The sequence below is a fragment of the Entelurus aequoreus genome, linkage group LG16 (assembly GCF_033978785.1).
Source record: "Entelurus aequoreus isolate RoL-2023_Sb linkage group LG16, RoL_Eaeq_v1.1, whole genome shotgun sequence".
NCBI classification, from domain to species: domain Eukaryota; kingdom Metazoa; phylum Chordata; class Actinopteri; order Syngnathiformes; family Syngnathidae; genus Entelurus; species Entelurus aequoreus.
The window spans coordinates 42732128-42750253 of NC_084746.1; the positions used below are offsets into that span (position 1 = coordinate 42732128).

The 18126-nt window shown below is 41.5% G+C and overlaps 1 protein-coding gene across 1 annotated transcript in view; it reads left to right on the top strand.

Annotated features, from left to right (window-relative positions):
• Positions 1–4407: 4407 nt before the first annotated feature.
• Positions 4408–18126, top strand: part of kcnq3 (potassium voltage-gated channel, KQT-like subfamily, member 3) — an 83428-nt gene continuing 69709 nt past the window's right edge. The window contains exon 1 of the mRNA XM_062023029.1: positions 4408–4582. The gene's annotated coding sequence lies outside the window, so the exon portion shown is untranslated. The remainder of the gene's footprint in view (positions 4583–18126) is intronic.

Below are 18126 nucleotides of genomic sequence, written 5' to 3' on the forward strand. Positions count from 1 at the left end.
ATTCTGATAAATGTCCATGGTAGAAGTGTCTATTTTTGTGGTATTCTAGAAAAAGCCATTAAAAAACAATTCTGGTACTTGTTCTAATAGAGGCCATTCTAGAAGTGTTCTAGTAGAGGCCATTGTATAATAACCTTTTGTGCCGTATGTCTGTTCAAGAAGAGTCCATTCTGGAATAATCTATTCTGGTATAAAGTTAAAGTTAAACTACCAATGATTGTCACACACACACTAGGTGTGGTGAAATTTGTCCTCTGCATTTGACCCATCCCCTTGTTCACCCCCTGGGAGGTGAGGGGAGCAGTGGGCAGCAGCGGTGCCGCGCCCGGGAATCATTTTTGGTGATTTAACCCCCAAATTCCAACCCTTGATGCTGAGTGCCAAGCAGGGAGGTAATGGGTCCCATTTTTATAGTCTTTGGTATGACTCGGCCGGGGTTTGAACTCACAACCTACCGATCTCAGGGCGGACACTCTAACCACTAGGCCACTGAGTAGTATATGTCCGTTCTAGAAGTGTTTATTTTAGAACAATCCATACTGGAACACGTCTGTTCTAGAAGAGTCCATTTTAGAAGAATCTATTCTGATAAATGTCCATGCTAGAAATGTCTATTTTTGTGGTATTCTAGTAAAGGTAATTAAAAATAAATTCTGGTACTTGTTCTAGTAGAGGCCATTCTAGAAGTGTTCTAGAATAGGCCATTTAATATTCTGCTGTATGTCTATTTTAGAAGAGTCCATTTTAGAAAAAGCTACTCAGGTAAATGTCCATGCTAGATGTGTCTATTTTTGTGGTATTCTAGTAAAGGTAATTAAAAATCAATTCTGGTACTTGTTCTAGTAGAGGCCATTGTATAATAACCTATTCTGCCGTATGTCCGTCCATACTGGAACACGTTTGTTCCAAAAGAGTCTGTTTTAGAAGAAGCTATTCTGATAAATGTCCATGCTAGAAGTGTCTATTTTGTGGCATTCCAGAAAAGGCCATAAAAAAGCTATTCTGGTACATGTTCAAGTAGAGACCATTGCATATTCTGCCGTATGTCTGTTCTACAAGAGTCCATTTTTATAAGAAGCTATTCTAGCAAATGTCCATTCTAGATGTGTCTATTTTTGTGGTATTCTACAAAAGGCCATTTTAAATAAATTCTGGTACTTGTTCTAGTAGAGGCCATTCTACAAGTGTTAACCTATTCTGCCGTATGTCTGTTCAAGAAGAGTCCATTCTGGAAGAATCTATTCCGGTATATGTCCATTCTAGAAGTGTCTATTTTAGAATTCTAATACCTATTCTGCCGTATGTCTGTTCCAGAAGAGGCCATTCAATTTGAACATCTCCATCATATCACAACGGATGTTTATTGAATTGGGCGGAAGTGGCTTAGGAGGTAGAGCATGGGGTACTCTAGTAACTGAAGGGTTCCAGGTTCGAATCTTGCTTCCTCCCTACCAGTTACTACTGTTGTGCCCTGTGCCCAGACGTTGCACCCACTTTGCCTCCAATCAAGGCGAATGAACGTTTGGTGGTCAGAGGCCGATGACACGAATCCGCCAGTACACCCTGGGCAGCTGTGGTTACTGATGTAGTTTACCACCACTCGTGTGTGAATGTGGGCTGAATGAATTATAGACTCTCCCAGTTAAGTGCTTTGAGTGTCCAGCAAGGCGCTATATAAATCCATCCATTGTTATTATTTACGTTTGTTACAAACAGGACATAAAATATTACCTGACAAACATCTACCTCAACCCTTACTGTCCTCACACTTAACTCAGCATGTGTGTGTGTGTGTGCGTGTGTGTGGGTGTGCAGTCGTCAATCCCACAGAGAAGAATGTTTATTGATGAGGCAGTTGAACGTTCATTGCTATTTAACGCTAGCTTCTATTGGCTGTTAATCAATATTAGATTTATTGATCTGGTGGGTGGATGAGGACACAGGAGCTCAGAGGTCCACCTCAGCAGTTCTCATGTTGGCGTCATGATATTCTTATTGTTTTCCCATGACCATATTTTCATGTTGTAATGATAGTATACCAGCCGTGTCCAAACTACGGCCCGTGGGCCAAGTGCGGCCCGCCGGCATCTTCAATTGTCATAGGTATAATAATGAATCTGGCTCGCAGGGTGCCAACAGCTTCATTTTGAATTTTGGTCCGCCTAATTGCTGTAAATTTGCCACCATCTTGTGGACAACGTGGGTAAAACAGGTCAACGACCATGAATTTAAGTGTGCACGGCACAGCATTTACTTGCAAGCTCCAATCCAAATAACCTTCCTTAGTCATGGCGCAAATTGCAACCAACAAAACAAGTCAACACACATGGTCACACGTAACACAACCTGCTCACTGAACTTTGTGGATGTTATAAAAAAAAATGTCCAATCACAACACATAATTCAAAACTACACCCATTTGAAGCAATTACAATGCATGATGGGAAAATGCAAAAACACTCTCCACACATGTTTGATGCATTTTAACTGCTTGATATTCCTGATTGATAACAAAACTTTAAGACGGTTGTCACGGAAGTAAACAAAGTAGGAGTCTAACTTTCACATACTCTTAATATCCAATTCGATTAATGATATATTCATTATATTAATATGTACACTATATTGTCGAAAGTATTTGGCCACCTGCCTCTACTCACAAAATGTTTTGGTATCCTGGAGCATTCAAATATCCTATCACTGGAACTAAGGGGTCAAGCCCAACTCCTGAAAAAACAACCTCACACCATAAATCCTCCTCCACAAAATTTCCCACTCAGCACAATGCAGTCCGAAATGTAGCGTTCTCCTGGCAACCTCCAAACCCAGACTGGTCAATCAGATTGCCAGATGGAAAAGCGTGACTCATCAGTCCAGAGAACACACTTCCACTGCTCTAGAGTCCAGTGGCGACGTGCTTTACACCACTGCATCCCACGCTTTGCATTGGACTTGGTGATGTATGGCTTAGATGCAGCTGCTCGGCCATGGAAACCCATTCCATGAAGCTCTCTGCGTACTGTACGTGGGCTAATTGGAAGGTCACATGAAGTTTGGAGCTCTGTAGCAACTGACTGTGCAGAACCTCTTTGCACTATGCGCTTCAGCATCCGCTGACCCCTATCTGTCAGTTTACATGGCCTACCACTTTGTGGCTGAGTTGCTGTTGTTCCCAAACTCTTCACTTTTTTCATAATAAAGTTGACTTTGAAATATTTAGGAGCGAAGAAATTTCACGATTGGATTTGTTGCATAGGTGGCATCCTATGACAGTTCCACGCTGGAAATCCCTGAGAGCGGCCCATTCTTTCACAAATGTTTGTAGAAACAGTCTCCATGCCTAAGTGCTTGATTTTATACACCGGGCCAAGTGATTAAGACACCTGATTCTCATCATTTGGACGGGTGGCCAAATACTTTTTGTCATGTTCTGTGGTCACGTTTTGTTTAGTTATGTCCTGTTGGTTTTTTGGACTCTTTTAGTTCCCGTTTACGCTCGCTTGTTTGGTCACCTTGTCAACTTATTAGTTTCACCTGTCTCACGTGTTGGACTCACGCACCTGTTTGTAATCAGAGAGACTATTTAAGCCTGTTCGTTTTCAGTTGGTCGTCCTGGTGACATTGACATTATCATTCCCTGTTTATTCCATAGTTTATGCTTCATGCAATGCCACGTAAGTTTTTGTATTTTCACGTCACTGTAAGTGTAGTTTTGTTTCATGTCCATAGTTTTTCTGTCTAAGAGTGTTAGTTTTGTTCATAGCCAAGTTTGTTTTGTTTGTACCCTTTTTTGAGTGATAAATTAAATCATGTATTTACCTTCACGCCATGTCCGGTCCAGTTCATTTGCATCTGAGGAAAAAAATTCCACGCAGTAATTTGCGTCGCCAAAGTCCACGTTATGACACTTTTGGCAATATAGTGTATATGTATGTATATATGTTTGTATACATATGTATATGTACACATATGAATAGGCTATATATGCGTGTGTGTGTATATTGTTACTTTACATGCAGTCGGCTTTTGGCCCCTGGACAAATTTCTTTAGCCCAATGCGGCCCCCAAGTCAAAAAGTTTGGACACCCCTGTTACATTCTCATGTTTTCACAATGTCATGATGATCTCCTGTCAGCCGTATGACTGTTGTCATGATGATACCTTCATGTTCTCACCGCGCGTGAGGACATTGTCGTCATGGCAACAAACATCCATACATTGATGATGATATCCTCAGGTCAGTAGTGTGATGATGAAGATGAGGATGTGATTGTCTGCTCTTTACAGCTGAGAGGAGCTGAGCGTGCGCGTGCACGTCGCCTCTCGAACAAGGTGTAGCTCCTGCCCCCTCCCATCCCTGTGCGTGCACCCCCACCCTGTCTTGTGCACGAGCGTGCGTGCACACCACGTCGCGTCCACGGTGGAAGCTGCTTAGCCGCTCTGCTTCACTTCCTCGTTGTACCTCCTTCACGCAGCATCTTTGCTCTTCATCCTCCGCCTCCACCCTCCTCCTCCTCTTCTTCGCTTCCTTAGCAGCTTTGATGGATGACCAGAGTCCAGGAATCAGCAGTCATGCACGCCGGTGAGCCTTTGTTTCCTCCTCTTTTATTTCGGCTTATTTAGTGTGTAATGTGTGCGCACGCGCGTGTGTGTGTGTGTGTGCGAGAAAGCGCAAGAGCCAGGCTGCCGCGCGGCAGGTCTTTGTCTGATGCGCGTGCGTGTCAAATGTGTTTTTAAGAGGCCAATTAAGATATTGATTGACAAGTGCGTTGGAATGCGCATGGTCGTCATTGAGTGGATCGCTCTCTCTCGGACTTTCCCACTGAAAGGACGGATTCCAGATCCCCGGGTCAGTTGAGGACTTGATGAAAACCCTGGACATGAAACCTAATCTTTCTCAATAACGTGACGGAAAAGGAAATAATGAAAATTGTGAAGAAATGTCAATCCCAGACCTGAACTGATTGTAACGGGAATTGATACGGAAACAATAAAAAAAAGTTTTTTGAAGAGATTCCATAACCTTTAACATATATCAGTAATCGGTCATTTCAAACAGGCAAATTCCCAGACAAAATGTAAATCACAAAAGTTAATTGTTCTTGGTGGTGTTATACCGATACCAATATTTTGGTACCGGTACCAAAATTATTTCGGTACTTTTTATTAAACAAAACAGTAGCGTGCGGTGAGGTTAATGTCTGGTGAGGCACTGCATCATCACAGTCAGATTTACAAACATATGAACCCTAAATAGTATCTTATTCACCATGTGATTGGCAGCAGTTAACGGGTTATGTTTAAAAGCTCATACCAGCATTCTTTACACAACTGTAGCACACAAAAAAGCACATTTAATAAAAAAAACATTATCATGGTCTTACCTTTCTTGCTGGTCATCCACACAGCCAGCCTTTGCGTGTGTACCACGCCGTTTGAAAAGAACGGGTCTTCTGTCCCGAAGTCAAAAGCAAACCTTTTAGCTCCGGCGTTGGTCTACCTTAAATTATTACCTCCTGCTTCGATTGAAAGTCCAGTTTAGAAAACTTTTATTTTACATATGTAATCCTCCATGTTTTTAATAAAAGTCCAGACGAGAGGAAATAAACAATTGACTTGCAAACTTTTTTTTTTTTCTTTTTTTTTTCTTCTGCGGCCGAGGAATGATCTCTGGGATCACTACCGCCCTCTACCACCAGGAGGCCGGATTACTGCGAGCCTCAGACAGTACGTTTTTTGCAGCAGTTTTATGAATGCTCAGCACAAGAAATACGTTACACACATACAGTTGTTGACAAAATACACTGTACATTATATACCTCAGCTAACTAAACTATGGTTTAGTTAGCTGATATAGTTCATATAGCAATACAGTCTCACTGCACAGCAGCTCAGCAGTTAGCCGAGTCATTGTGCACAATCCATGTTGAGGCACATATCAGTGACGTGCCTCAACTGGCTGCTGATCACCGCACCGTCTCTTCTCCGTATTTGAACGGCAAATGTGAAAATAAAAATAAAAATAATCTAAAACTGGTGAAGTTAAATGGAAAATAACTTTAGTATAATCACTGGATACATATAACAATTTAATTAATTTTTTTTTCTTTTTACATTTTTTTTCTTTCCATGATGGCAGGTGAGGCCCCGCCTCCCCTGCCTCTAGTGACTGCACGCCACTGAAACAAAACCAGTTTTATGTAGTTAATCATAGAAGCGGCACCCAAAGTAGTTTTGTCCCGATAACAATATTTTGGTACCGGTACCAAAATGCATTTCGATATTTTTCGGTACTTTTCGATACTTTTCTAAATAAAGGGGACCACAAAAAATGGCATTATTGGCTTTATTTTGACAAAAAAATCTTAGGGTACATTAAACATATGTTTCTTATTGCAAGTTTGTCCTTAAATAAAATAGTGAACATACAAGACAACTTGTTTTTTATTAGTAAGTAAGCAAACAAAGGCTCCTAATTAGTCTGCTGACATATGCAGTAAGTCATTTTCCATTCTATTATTTTGTCAACATTATTAAGGACAAGTGGTAGAAAATGAATTATTAATCTACTTGTTCATTTACTGTTAATATCTGCTTACTTTCTCTTTCAACATGTTCTATCTACACTTCGGTTAAAATGTAATAATCACTTATTCTTCTGTTGTTTGGATACTTTACATTAGTTTTGGATAACACCACGAATTTGGGTATCAATCCGATACCAACTTGTTACAGGATCATACATTGGTCATATTCAAAGTCCTCATGTGTTTCTAAACATAATATAAATAAAAAAAAAACCGAAAGAAGATGTTGTGATGCCGAAAAATATTGATGTAATCATAGTAGTATCGACTAGATACGCTATTGTACTTGGTATCATTACAGTGGATGTAAGGTGTAGATCCACCCATGGCGTTTGTTTACATTTTGATGCCGGTGAGCTATGGTGTGTAGTGAAGCATGTTTAGCTATTCCTCGTCCTGCAGGGATGATACTTGTAAGAAACTTACTTTATTTGTCGCCATGGAGACAAGCATTAGTGATTTGGAAGTAGCTTAAACACTGCAGACTGCGGCTGGACTTTAGCTGCTAGCTAGCTTGCCATGTCTTAAAGCACCTCTTCCTGAGGGTGTGTCATTTTTATAGCTTCACCTTTATCTTTAGTTTTTAAGCCAAAATGCGTGTCTTTTTGTAAGTACTCAGTGATTGTGCGCTGCCGAACATGCTCGTCTGCTCGTAAACCAGCAATGTCACGACATGACGACGACGGGGGGCGTGGGTTGGGGGTGGCGGACCGGTACTTTTCAGAAGCGGTACAGTACCGAATATGATTCATTAGTATCGCGGGACTATACTAATACCGGTATACCGTACAACCCTAGTTCTTGGTAAGCAAAAAGCCTATTTTATTCTATTTTATTTATAAGACTGGAGACAAACGCCAGTTTACAAATTATAGACTTGTTTCTTTACTTCCGCAATGTTCTAAAACGATTGAAGAATGATTCAACGACAGATTAGACAAATACATGAACAAACTTGGAACACTGGTGGATAACCAATACTGATACAGAGCCAAAATGCAAATATTGATGGCTATAATCAAAACAATGGAAGAGATTCCCAATGCAATAGATGCTGAACAGTGTGCAGCTGCAGTGTTTATGGATCTAACTAAAGCATTTGACACAATTAATAACAATAGAATAATTAACTAATTAGAACGATATGGCATCAGACGGCGGGTCTTGAACTAGGTAAGAATCTACTTAACTAACAGGAAGCAATACGTGAAGCTAGGCCAGGGGTTGGCAACCCAAAAGGTTGAAAGAGCCATATTGGACCAAAAATTAAAAAAAAAATCTGTCTGGAGCCGCAAAAAATTTAAATCTTATAAAGTGTTAAAATGAAGGCAACACATGATGTAAGTGTTTGTATTAGCTATATTAGACTATTATCAAAATGACTATGTGTTGCAGGCTGATGCAAATCTTCGTTGACAGAAATGTTGAAATGTAATATTTATTCTACACATTTTTACAACATTGGAAAACATTACTAAAACGGAGGCTTTTCAGAGGGTGTGATAACTCCTGGAAATGGCCCAAGGTAAAGATGTGTGTGTTCAAGTTGAAGGAAACGGAAACTACAAATAAAATGACTTCAAATATACCTAAAATGCGAGGCATAATGATGCATTATGTACATACAGCTAGCACAAATAGCATGTTAGCATCGATTAGCTTGCAGTCAGGCAGTGACCAAATATGTCTGATTAGCACTCCACACAAGGCAATAACATCAACAAAGCTCACCCTTGTGGACTCACGCACAGCATAAGACGTTGGACGGACAAATAGAGACGAAGAAGGAGTGGCATAAAACACGTTTTCTGTGGCAGCATCAAGGAAAGTTGTACATGCAAACAAACTACGGTGCGTTCAAGGACTGCCGAAATCAGGACAAAATGGCGCTTGGCAAATACTCAAATCAGTGAAGCATGTTTAATGTAAACAGTGGGATTTCTAACAATTAGGAATGTTTGTGTCGTGTTTGTCCTACTACAGAAACCATAGTAAAACAATTTTTTTTTTTTTTTCCTCATCTTTGTCCATTTTTGTACACTTTTGAAAAAGCTCCAGGGAACCACTAGGACGGCGCTAAAGAGCCGCTTGTTGCTCGAAAGCCTCACGTTGCCGACCCCTGAGCTAGGCGAACATACGTCTACAGCGCTAATTATATCATGTGGTGTAACCTATGGAGATCGATACTGGGACCAAAATTGTTTAGTATATTAATAAACAATATTTGTGAAGTTACAAAGGACTCAAAGTTAGTTTAATTTGCAAACAACAAAGGGGAGAACCCACAGAAGCTAAAACAAATAATAACAGAACAAATGAACAAATTAAAAAGATGGTTTGACAAAACAGACTGTCCTTGAATTTGAGTAAAACTAAACTAATGCTATTCGGTAACAGCTTAAGAAAAAGTCAAACACAAATAGACGGAGTAGACATTGAAAGGGTAAAAGATGTCACATTTTTGGGTGTAATAAAAGACGATTAAATGAACTGGAATACTCTACTGCTTGGTAGTGTTACCATATGTGAGTTATTGTCTAAAAAATATGGGGAAATAACTACAAAAGTACACTTTATTCACTAATTGTGTTAATAAAAAGAGGTCAGTTAGAATAATACATAATGTTGGATATAGAGAACATTGCAAACTTATGTACAAAGCTAACTATAACCTGCTACCCAAAAATGTACGATTATTTATCCAAAAAAAAGAAGAAATATAACCTTAGAGAAAAATGTAGTTTAAAACATTTGTAAGTACGTACAACATTTAAAACCTTTAGTATATCAGTATGTGGAATTAAATGAGGGAATGGATTAAGAAAATAAGTCAAACAATTAGGGGTGTGGGAAAAAAATCGATTCAAATTCAAATCGGCAGTCTCACGTTGTACAATTCAGTATCGATTCTCATTTTTCAAAAATCGATTTTCAATTTTTTTTTTTTTATTAAATTTTTTTTAAATTTTTATTAATCATTCCAACAAAACAATACACATCAATACCATAACAATGCAATCCAATTCCAAAACCAAACCCGACCCAGCAACACTCAGAACTGCAATAAACAGAGCGATTGAGAGGAGACACAAACACGACACAGAACAAACCAAAAGTAGTGAAACAAAAATCAATATTATCAACAACAGTATCAATATTAGTTACAATTTCAACATAGCAGTGATTAAATATCCCTCATTGACATTATCATTAGACATTTATAAAAAATAAAAAAAATAAAATACAAATGAACAATAGTGTCAGAGTGTTGTAACTGTATCCATCTTGGAAATAAACTGACACTGTCAGTTTATTTCCAAGATGGATACAGTTACAATGTGGTACGTTGCATTTTTTTTTTTTTCCCAGACAACATGTGTGAAAAGGAGTAGGAAGAAGCAAAGCTTAATTAATCCTACCCCTTCTCTTACCATAGCATACATAATTGTTCACTTCCAGCTCTCATTTTGTAACACAATGATTTCTAAATAGCACAGTTCTCTTGAATAAATAGTTCAGTCAGTTAAGATTCACACAATGAGGAGAATAAAATCTCATTTTCAATAAAGTTTAAAACGTCTTTCGGAAATATTGTTTTTTGTACTTTGTAAACACTTTGAGTTCAAAAAGCTTCCTAAACTGGATCATGTTAGTACATTGTTTGTAGGGCTGCGAATCTTTGGGTGTCCCACGATTCGATTCAATATCGATTCTTGGGGTCACGATTCGATTATAAATCGATTTTTTTCGATTCAACGCGATTCTCGATTCAAAAACGATATTTTTCCGATTCAAAACGATTCTCTATTCATTCAATACATAGGATTTCTGCTGACATGCAAGCAGAGTAGTAGATTTTTGTAAAAAGCGTTTATAATTGTAAAGGACAATGTTTTATCAACTGATTGCAATAATGTAAATTTGTTTTAACTATTAAATGAACCAAAAATATGACTTATTTTATCTTTGTGAAAATATTGGACACAGTGTGTTGTCAAGCTTATGAGATGCGATGCAAGCATAGGTGGATTAATGACCGGGCCTACCGGGCCCAGGCCCAGGGGGCCAGAGGCCCCAAGGGGCCAGGCCAACTTGGCCCCGCGGCCGCGACCCAAGCAAAACTACTTTTGCAAAAATAATAATCTTAAGCCCCAAGGGGCCAGGCCAACTTGGCCCCGCGGCCATGATCCATAGAGGGTAAGAGGCCCCAAGGGGCCAGGTCAACTTGGCCCCGCGGCCGCGACCCACAGAGGGCCAGAGGCCCCAAGGGGCCAGGCCAACATGGCCCCGCGGCCATGATCCATAGACGGTCAGAGGCCCCAAGGGGCCAGGCCAACTTGGCCCCGCAGCCACGATCCATAGAGGGTCAGAGGCCCCAGGGGGCCAGGTCAACTTGGCCCCGCGGCCACGATCCATAGACGGTCAGAGGCCCCAAGGGGCCAGGCCAACTTGGCCCCGCGGCCACGACCCACAGAAGGCCAGAGGCCCCAAAGGGCCAGGCCAACTTGGCCCCGCGACCGCGAGCCACAGAAGGCCAGAGGCCCCAAGGGGCCAGGTCAACTTGGCCCCGCGGCCACGATCCATAGAGGGTAAGAGGCCCCAAGGGGCCAAGTCAACTTGGCCCCGCGGCCGCGACCCACAGAGGGCCTGAGGTCCTAAGGGGTCAGGCCAACTTGGCCCCGCGGCCATGATCCATAGAGGGCCAGAGGCCCCGAGGGGTCAGGCCAACTTGGCCCCGATCCATAGAGGGTCAGAGGCCCCAAGGGGCCAGGCCAACTTGGCCCCGCGGCCACGACCCACAGAGGCCCCAAGGGGCCAGGCAAAATTGGCCCCGCGGCCATGATCCACAGAGGGCCAGAGGCTCTCAATCATTATTATCAAAGCTAATTCTCAAATTGGATGGATCACACAACCTCACTCACATATTCTTTATCAATTATTAAAGGTTGTTTCTGAATTTTGATCACAGAACTTAATGCAAATATTCTTGATTGATTGACAAAGCTCATTCTCAAATTTTGATTACACAACCTTACTCTGACAAATTATCATTATCAAAAAGCTCTATCTCGAATTTGGATCACAGAATCTCACTCAAGTATTCTTAGCTGTGCCCCTCCCCCATCAAGTCTTTCATAAACCGGTCTGTTCTTTTAGAATCTCCTCATTTGGTATTTTGAACTCGTGAGAGACTGCTCAAAATTTGGTTTCCTTTCCCTCAGTTCAGACTCAGAGATAATTTGAAATCATTCAACAAGAAGTTTAACGCGCGCACACACACACACACACACACTTGAGTTGAGCATTACTTGGAAATTCTTATATTTTCCATTTTGCTGTTATTATCAGCATCTTCCCATTTTGTCCTTTTCTTTCGAGAAAGTTTACAGTCTGACATTTGTCACTGCTGTCAGTTAATAACTTTTTGGTCTTTGACCCATTTTGTCATTTTCTCGATTCGATCGTCACTGACCACTCTCTCCTGTCTGGCAGACATCGTTGCTGCCATCATAGCTAGCAAGCTGCCTGCAGCGGGTCATCCCTATGTTCCCCGTCCCTATGTTACCCGGGTCCTATGTTCCCCTCTACCGGGGAACTAAGGACCCTTTTTAAAAAAAAGGGTTCTATGTTCCCCGCTGCGGGGAACGTACAACACTTTTTCCAGAAAAGGGTTCTATGTTCCCCGCTGCTTCCAATGCGCGACTAAGTAAGACGCACGCAGACACGCATGACAGAGACGCGTTTAAGTTGTCGAAGGAAGGAAGTTCGCGTTTGAGTTGCTCTATCTGCTGCCGCACGCCCTGTGACAGGTTAGGTTTAGGGATGGTTTTGGTCAGGGCACAATTTCGCCAAAAAAGTGCTCCACAACGCCCTGTGACAGGTTAGGTTTAGGGATAGTTTTGGTCAGGGCACAATTTCGCCAAAAAAAAGTGCTCCACAACGCCCTGTGACAGGTTAGGTTTAGGGATGGTTTTGGTCAGGGCACAATTTCGCAATTTCGCCAGATACAATGCAGGGAACATAGGACCCTTTTTTAGAAAAAGGGTCCTAAGTTCCCCGGTCGCATACAAAGACCCAGGAACAACCGGGGAACATAGGACCCGGGGAACATAGGACCCGGGGAACATAGGCACGCTCCCGCCTGCAGATAGCAACATTTTGGTGTCCTTTGGGAAAATATTTAGAAAGAAGACAAAAGTACACACAGTTGTACAACTATTATCTTTATGATCTTTTTTTTGTTAGTTTCTCTGTTACTGTGTGTGGCCAATTAAGCGACTTTTGGCCATACCTGGCTGGTGACATTTAGCGACTTTCTGGTTGATGTTAAGATTAATAATAGCAACAGTTCTCTTCATCTTAATGCAATTTATTGTGTCTGTCTCTCCACATTTTGCCATTAGGTACTTTGAGCTCTTGTTGGTCAGTCACTCTAAGGTACATTGTTGCTGCCATCGTAGCTAGCAAGCTGCCTGCAGATAGCGACATTTTGGTGTCCTTTGAGAAATATTAAGAAAGAAGACAAAAGTACAAGACATTGTACGATTACTATCTTTTTAAAATTATTTGTTTCACTGTGTGATTGACCGACTTTGCCGCTAGATTTCGCGTCTTTTGGCCATACCTGGCTAGCGACTAAAAACATCATTTAGCGACTTTTTGGTTGTGAAGATAAGTGGTAAAAGCAGATCTTCCTGTTGGTCTTCCCACATTTTGCCATTTGGTACTTTGCACTCTTCTTGGTCACTCCAAGGCATTTGTCCCTGCCTTCAGCTAGTCACTTGGCTCTTTTGGAATATATTTCACTGTAATTGGCTCTCTCTCTCTCTTTCTCCTCAGTACAAATCAGCCTGTTCCCTTGCCATTCATCACTGACCACTCTGCTCTCCTGTCTGTCAGACATTATTGCTGCTTGCAGATAGCTTGGGGTCCTTAGAGAAAATATCAGAAGAGAAAAGTACACAATTATCTTAATTATCTTTTTTATTCAGTCAGTCCTTCAGTGAGTCCCAGTGTGTTGGCGATTAAGCAACGTTGGCATTCAATTAGCGACTTTTGGCCATACATGGCTGGCGACTCAAAAAACTAGAAAAAAAGTACAAAAAGTTGTACAATTAATATCTTTATTATCCTTAATTCCCCTGAATCCTAGAGTGTGTTGCAATTAAGCAACTTTGCTGCTAGGTTTAGCGACTCTTGTTTTGGGCATACCTGGCTAGCGACTACAAACATTATTCAGCAACTTTTTGGCTGTTAAGATTAACGTTAATAAATTAAATCCTAATACAATTTATTGTGTTGGTCTCGCCATCTTGCTATTAGGTACTTTGAATTCTTGTTGGTCTCTGCTAAGGTATCTGGCTGTTGTCTTTGCCTTCAGTTAGTCACTTGGCTCTGGAATATATATAACTGTACTTGGCTCTCTCTTTCTCCTCAGTACAAATCAGTCTGTTCCCTTGCCATTTAGACATTTTCTTGATTGGATCATCACTGACCACTCTGCTCTCCTGCTGTCTATCAGACATTGTTGCTCCCATCATAGCTAGCAAGCTGCCTTGGTGTCCTTTGTGAAAATATTTAGATAGAAGACTAAAGTGCACAAAGGTGTACAATTATTATCTTTTCAAAATATTTGTTTCACTGTCAGTGTGATTGACCGACTTTGCCGCTAGATTTCGCGTCTTTTGGCCATACCTGGCTAGCGACTGAAAACATCATTTAGCAACTTTTTGGTTGTGAAGATAAGAGGTAAAAGCAGATCTGCCTGTTGGTCTTTCCACATTTTGCCATTTGGTACTTTGCACTCTTGTTGGTCACTCCAAGGCATTTGTCCCTGCCTTCAGCTAGTCACTTGGCTCTTTTGGAATATATTTCACTGTAATTGGCTCTCTCTCTCTTTCTCCTCAGTACAAATCAGTCTGTTCCCTTGCCATTTAGACATTTTCTTGATTCGATCATCACTGACCACTCTGCTCTCCTGCTGTCTATCAGACGAATCAGTTGATTCTCTGCTCTCAATTGTCTATGCTAGTAAGCTGTTATTCTCTGCTTTGGAGTGTTGATGCTGGGTTGCTAGTTTTCTAAATCACCTCACACACTTGAAGGAAGCAGCACCGATCATAAACACACAAACAAACTCACACACACACACACACACACACACACACACACACACACACACACACACACACACACACACACACACACACACACACACACACACACACACACACACACACACACACACACATAGTTGGTTTATCTGTTGTGATAGGCAAAGAGCCAATGTGCAAAGAAAGAAGGGAAATATGGATCATAAACGTTTAAGTGGAGGAGCTAGAAAAAAAATTCAGCAAGAAAAGAAAAAAAAGGAATCAGTTTTACTTGAGAGTGTTCCAAATATCTCCAGCTTCTTCAGTACAAAGACATCTGCTGAAAGCAATTCTATAAATGCTACTGCAAATTCAGCTAAGGTTAGCAATGCACCTGAGCTAGCATGTAGCTCCCAAGATCCTGAGACCACTACAAGTGTAGACACTGAACCAAATGCTTCTGATGCTTATGATTCAACCAATTCAGCAGTAGCCAGTTGCTCGGATGAATGTGAGGTCACTGCACCTCTGGACAGCATAGAAAATGAGCTGAATCTTTCTTCAACACCATCTACAGTGACAACTCTACCTAGTGATCCCGCTAAATGGGCTGAGACCCTCACTGAGTCAATGAAGGAAGTTCTTATTCAAAGAGGTGCAAAATCATTTCACAACCGTCACAGCCATTATCCAGCTTCTGTGAGGAACAGTGGGCTAGGAGGCAAAACCCGATGCCTAAACAATGAACATTTTACTTCACACTTGCCCAATGGACAACGAGTACAAAGAGAGTGGCTGATGTACTCTCCCTCTACTGGTAATGTTTACTGCTTTGCATGCAAACTGTTTTCCCCAAAAACGCATTCTTTTGTGACAGGCTATTGTGATTGGAAACACTCAGAAAGATTTGGTGAACATGAGCGAAGTGCTGAGCACATAACCTGCATGCAAGCAGTCTTGAACCGCGCCAAAGGTGCCACAGTTGATGCAGACCTGTTCAAACAGTTTCAGGCAGAGAGCAGCTATTGGAGGCAGGTGTTACAAAGAGTTGTTGCAGTCATTAAATTCCTTGCAGAAAGGGGCCTTGCATTTAGGGGTAAAAATGAATCGTTAGGGTCTCCTCTCAATGGGAACTACCTTGGTATTCTGGAGGTCCTGGCTGAATTTGATCCCTTTCTAAAGGATCACATCAGAAAGTTTGGGCAGATGGGTCGAGGTAATACCTCATATCTGTCCTCCACCATTTGTGAGGAATTCATTGAATTGATGGGTGCAAAAACCAAACAGGCTATAGCAGATGAACTGCAAGCAAGCAAATACTACTCTATCATTGTGGATTCAACCCCAGATTTATCTCATGTGGACCAATTGACATTCATATTCCGTTTTGTTAGCAAAGAGGGCAGTGTTGTTGAACGCTTTGTGGGTTTTGAGCCCATTACTAGCCATACAGGTGAAAGTTTGGCTAACTGTGTCATGTCTGTGTTGGAAAATCTAGGGTTAGAGCTGTCAAATTGCAGGGGGCAGGCTTATGATAATGCCAGCAACATGTCAGGGAGGTATAATGGGTTGCAGGCTCACTTAAAGAAAAGCAACCCATTAATACACTATATTCCATGTGCAGCTCACTCTTTGAATTTGGTGGGAGTCAACAGCATTGACAGATGTGGAAATGAAGTCTCTAAGTATTTTGACTTGATTCAGTCTATTTACAACTTCACAACTGCATCCACACACCGATGGGACAGGGTATTTGGCAATTCCAACATAGATCTCACACTTAAAGCTTTATCCAACACGCGTTGGAGTTGCCGTGCAGAATCTACCAAAGCACTGTGGCAGAACTACAGTAAAATAAAAGCAGCACTACAGGTTATTTCCACTGATGACACAGAGAAACGAGACACACGAACTGAAGCTGACAGTCTAGTGCGGAAGCTGGATTCACTTGAGATGGCCTTCATGGCAGGCTTTTGGGACACTGTTCTGTCCAGATTTCAGGCCACAAGTCTGCAACTTCAAAAAGCAGACATGGACCTTGGTACAGCAGTTAGATTGCTGGAATCTCTGCGCACCTTTGTTCTCTCCCAAAGAGATCTATTTGATCATTTTGAGCAGAAAGCCTTAAACATGTTGGGTGGCACCCCATCTTACAGGGCTGAACGGACGAGGAAACGTAAAAAGTTTGCTGATGAATCAGCATCCCCAGATGTTGTGCTTGAGGGAAGGCAACTGTTTCAAATAGAGACATTTATTGCCTCTATTGATCAACTGAGTTCAAGCCTTAATCACCGTCTGGAGGCCTACAAACATCTGAACAATTTGTTCAGTGTCCTTTTCTCTTTGGATACAGAGTCCAATGCTTCAGTCCTTCACAAGGCCAAGATTCTCACTGAATCATACCCATCTGACCTCAATGAAAGTCTTGGACAGGAGCTTATACAGTTCAAATCTTTTATACAGCTCAACAACACTGATGAGGAGAGGACCCCTTCAGGACTGCTCAAAACAATAATACATTTTGGACTACAGCCTACGTTTCCTAATACATACATTGCGCTACAGATTTTTCTCACTCTACCGGTCAGTAACTGTGAGGGAGAACGCTCATTCTCTCTTTTGTCAAGAGTAAAAAATGAGCTGCGCACAAGAATGACTCAGAAAAGATTAAATGCGTTATCTCTAATGGCAATTGAGAGTGAGCTGACAAGAGAGTTGGACTTCAATGATGTGGTGGATGATTTTGCAAAATTGAAAGCACGAAAGAAACCCCTTGCTTAAAGGTGCACTGTGTAAGATTTTTAGGTTATTTCCAGAATTCACCCATTCACTAATGTTAGGCTACCTGTTTTCATGAATACTTACCACCACCATAAAATTCTAAGTATCCATTATGACTTGGAGAATTGCACTTTTGCCATTTCTGGGAAGTGTCACCTGGATTGTGAAGATAGGATTGACTTTAGGCAGAAGCTTGGTGCTTTCTCTGGCAAACTGAACCTCAAGCTTCATTCTCTGCAGCTTTGCATTCCAGTGCAGACTTTCATCCACAAGGAACTTTTCAACTTCCCCACTATCGTGAAGGGGCCATCAAAAGATTTCAGTGTGTCCAGCATGTCTAGTCTCTTACTCTCCTTTCTTTGAGCCATCTCTTGTTTCTCATCTGCCCTACTCTCGAATTTTGCCTTCATGAATTTACTCCAGTTGAGTTCAACCTCCCTTTTTGCTTGTGCTGCTGCCTTGAAACCTCTGAAGCTCCTGGCTCTTCTGTAAAATTATTGACCTATTGACTGCGTTCAGTGTGCCCAACTTCTTCAGTTTGTAGTCCACCTTGCCACATTGTCTCTCCATCCCAATGTTGTGCACAGGGGTGCCATCAATGTTACTAGCCTGTTCACTGACAGGGTCCATTGGGAAGGTCTCCTCATCCATCCTCTGCCTGGCCA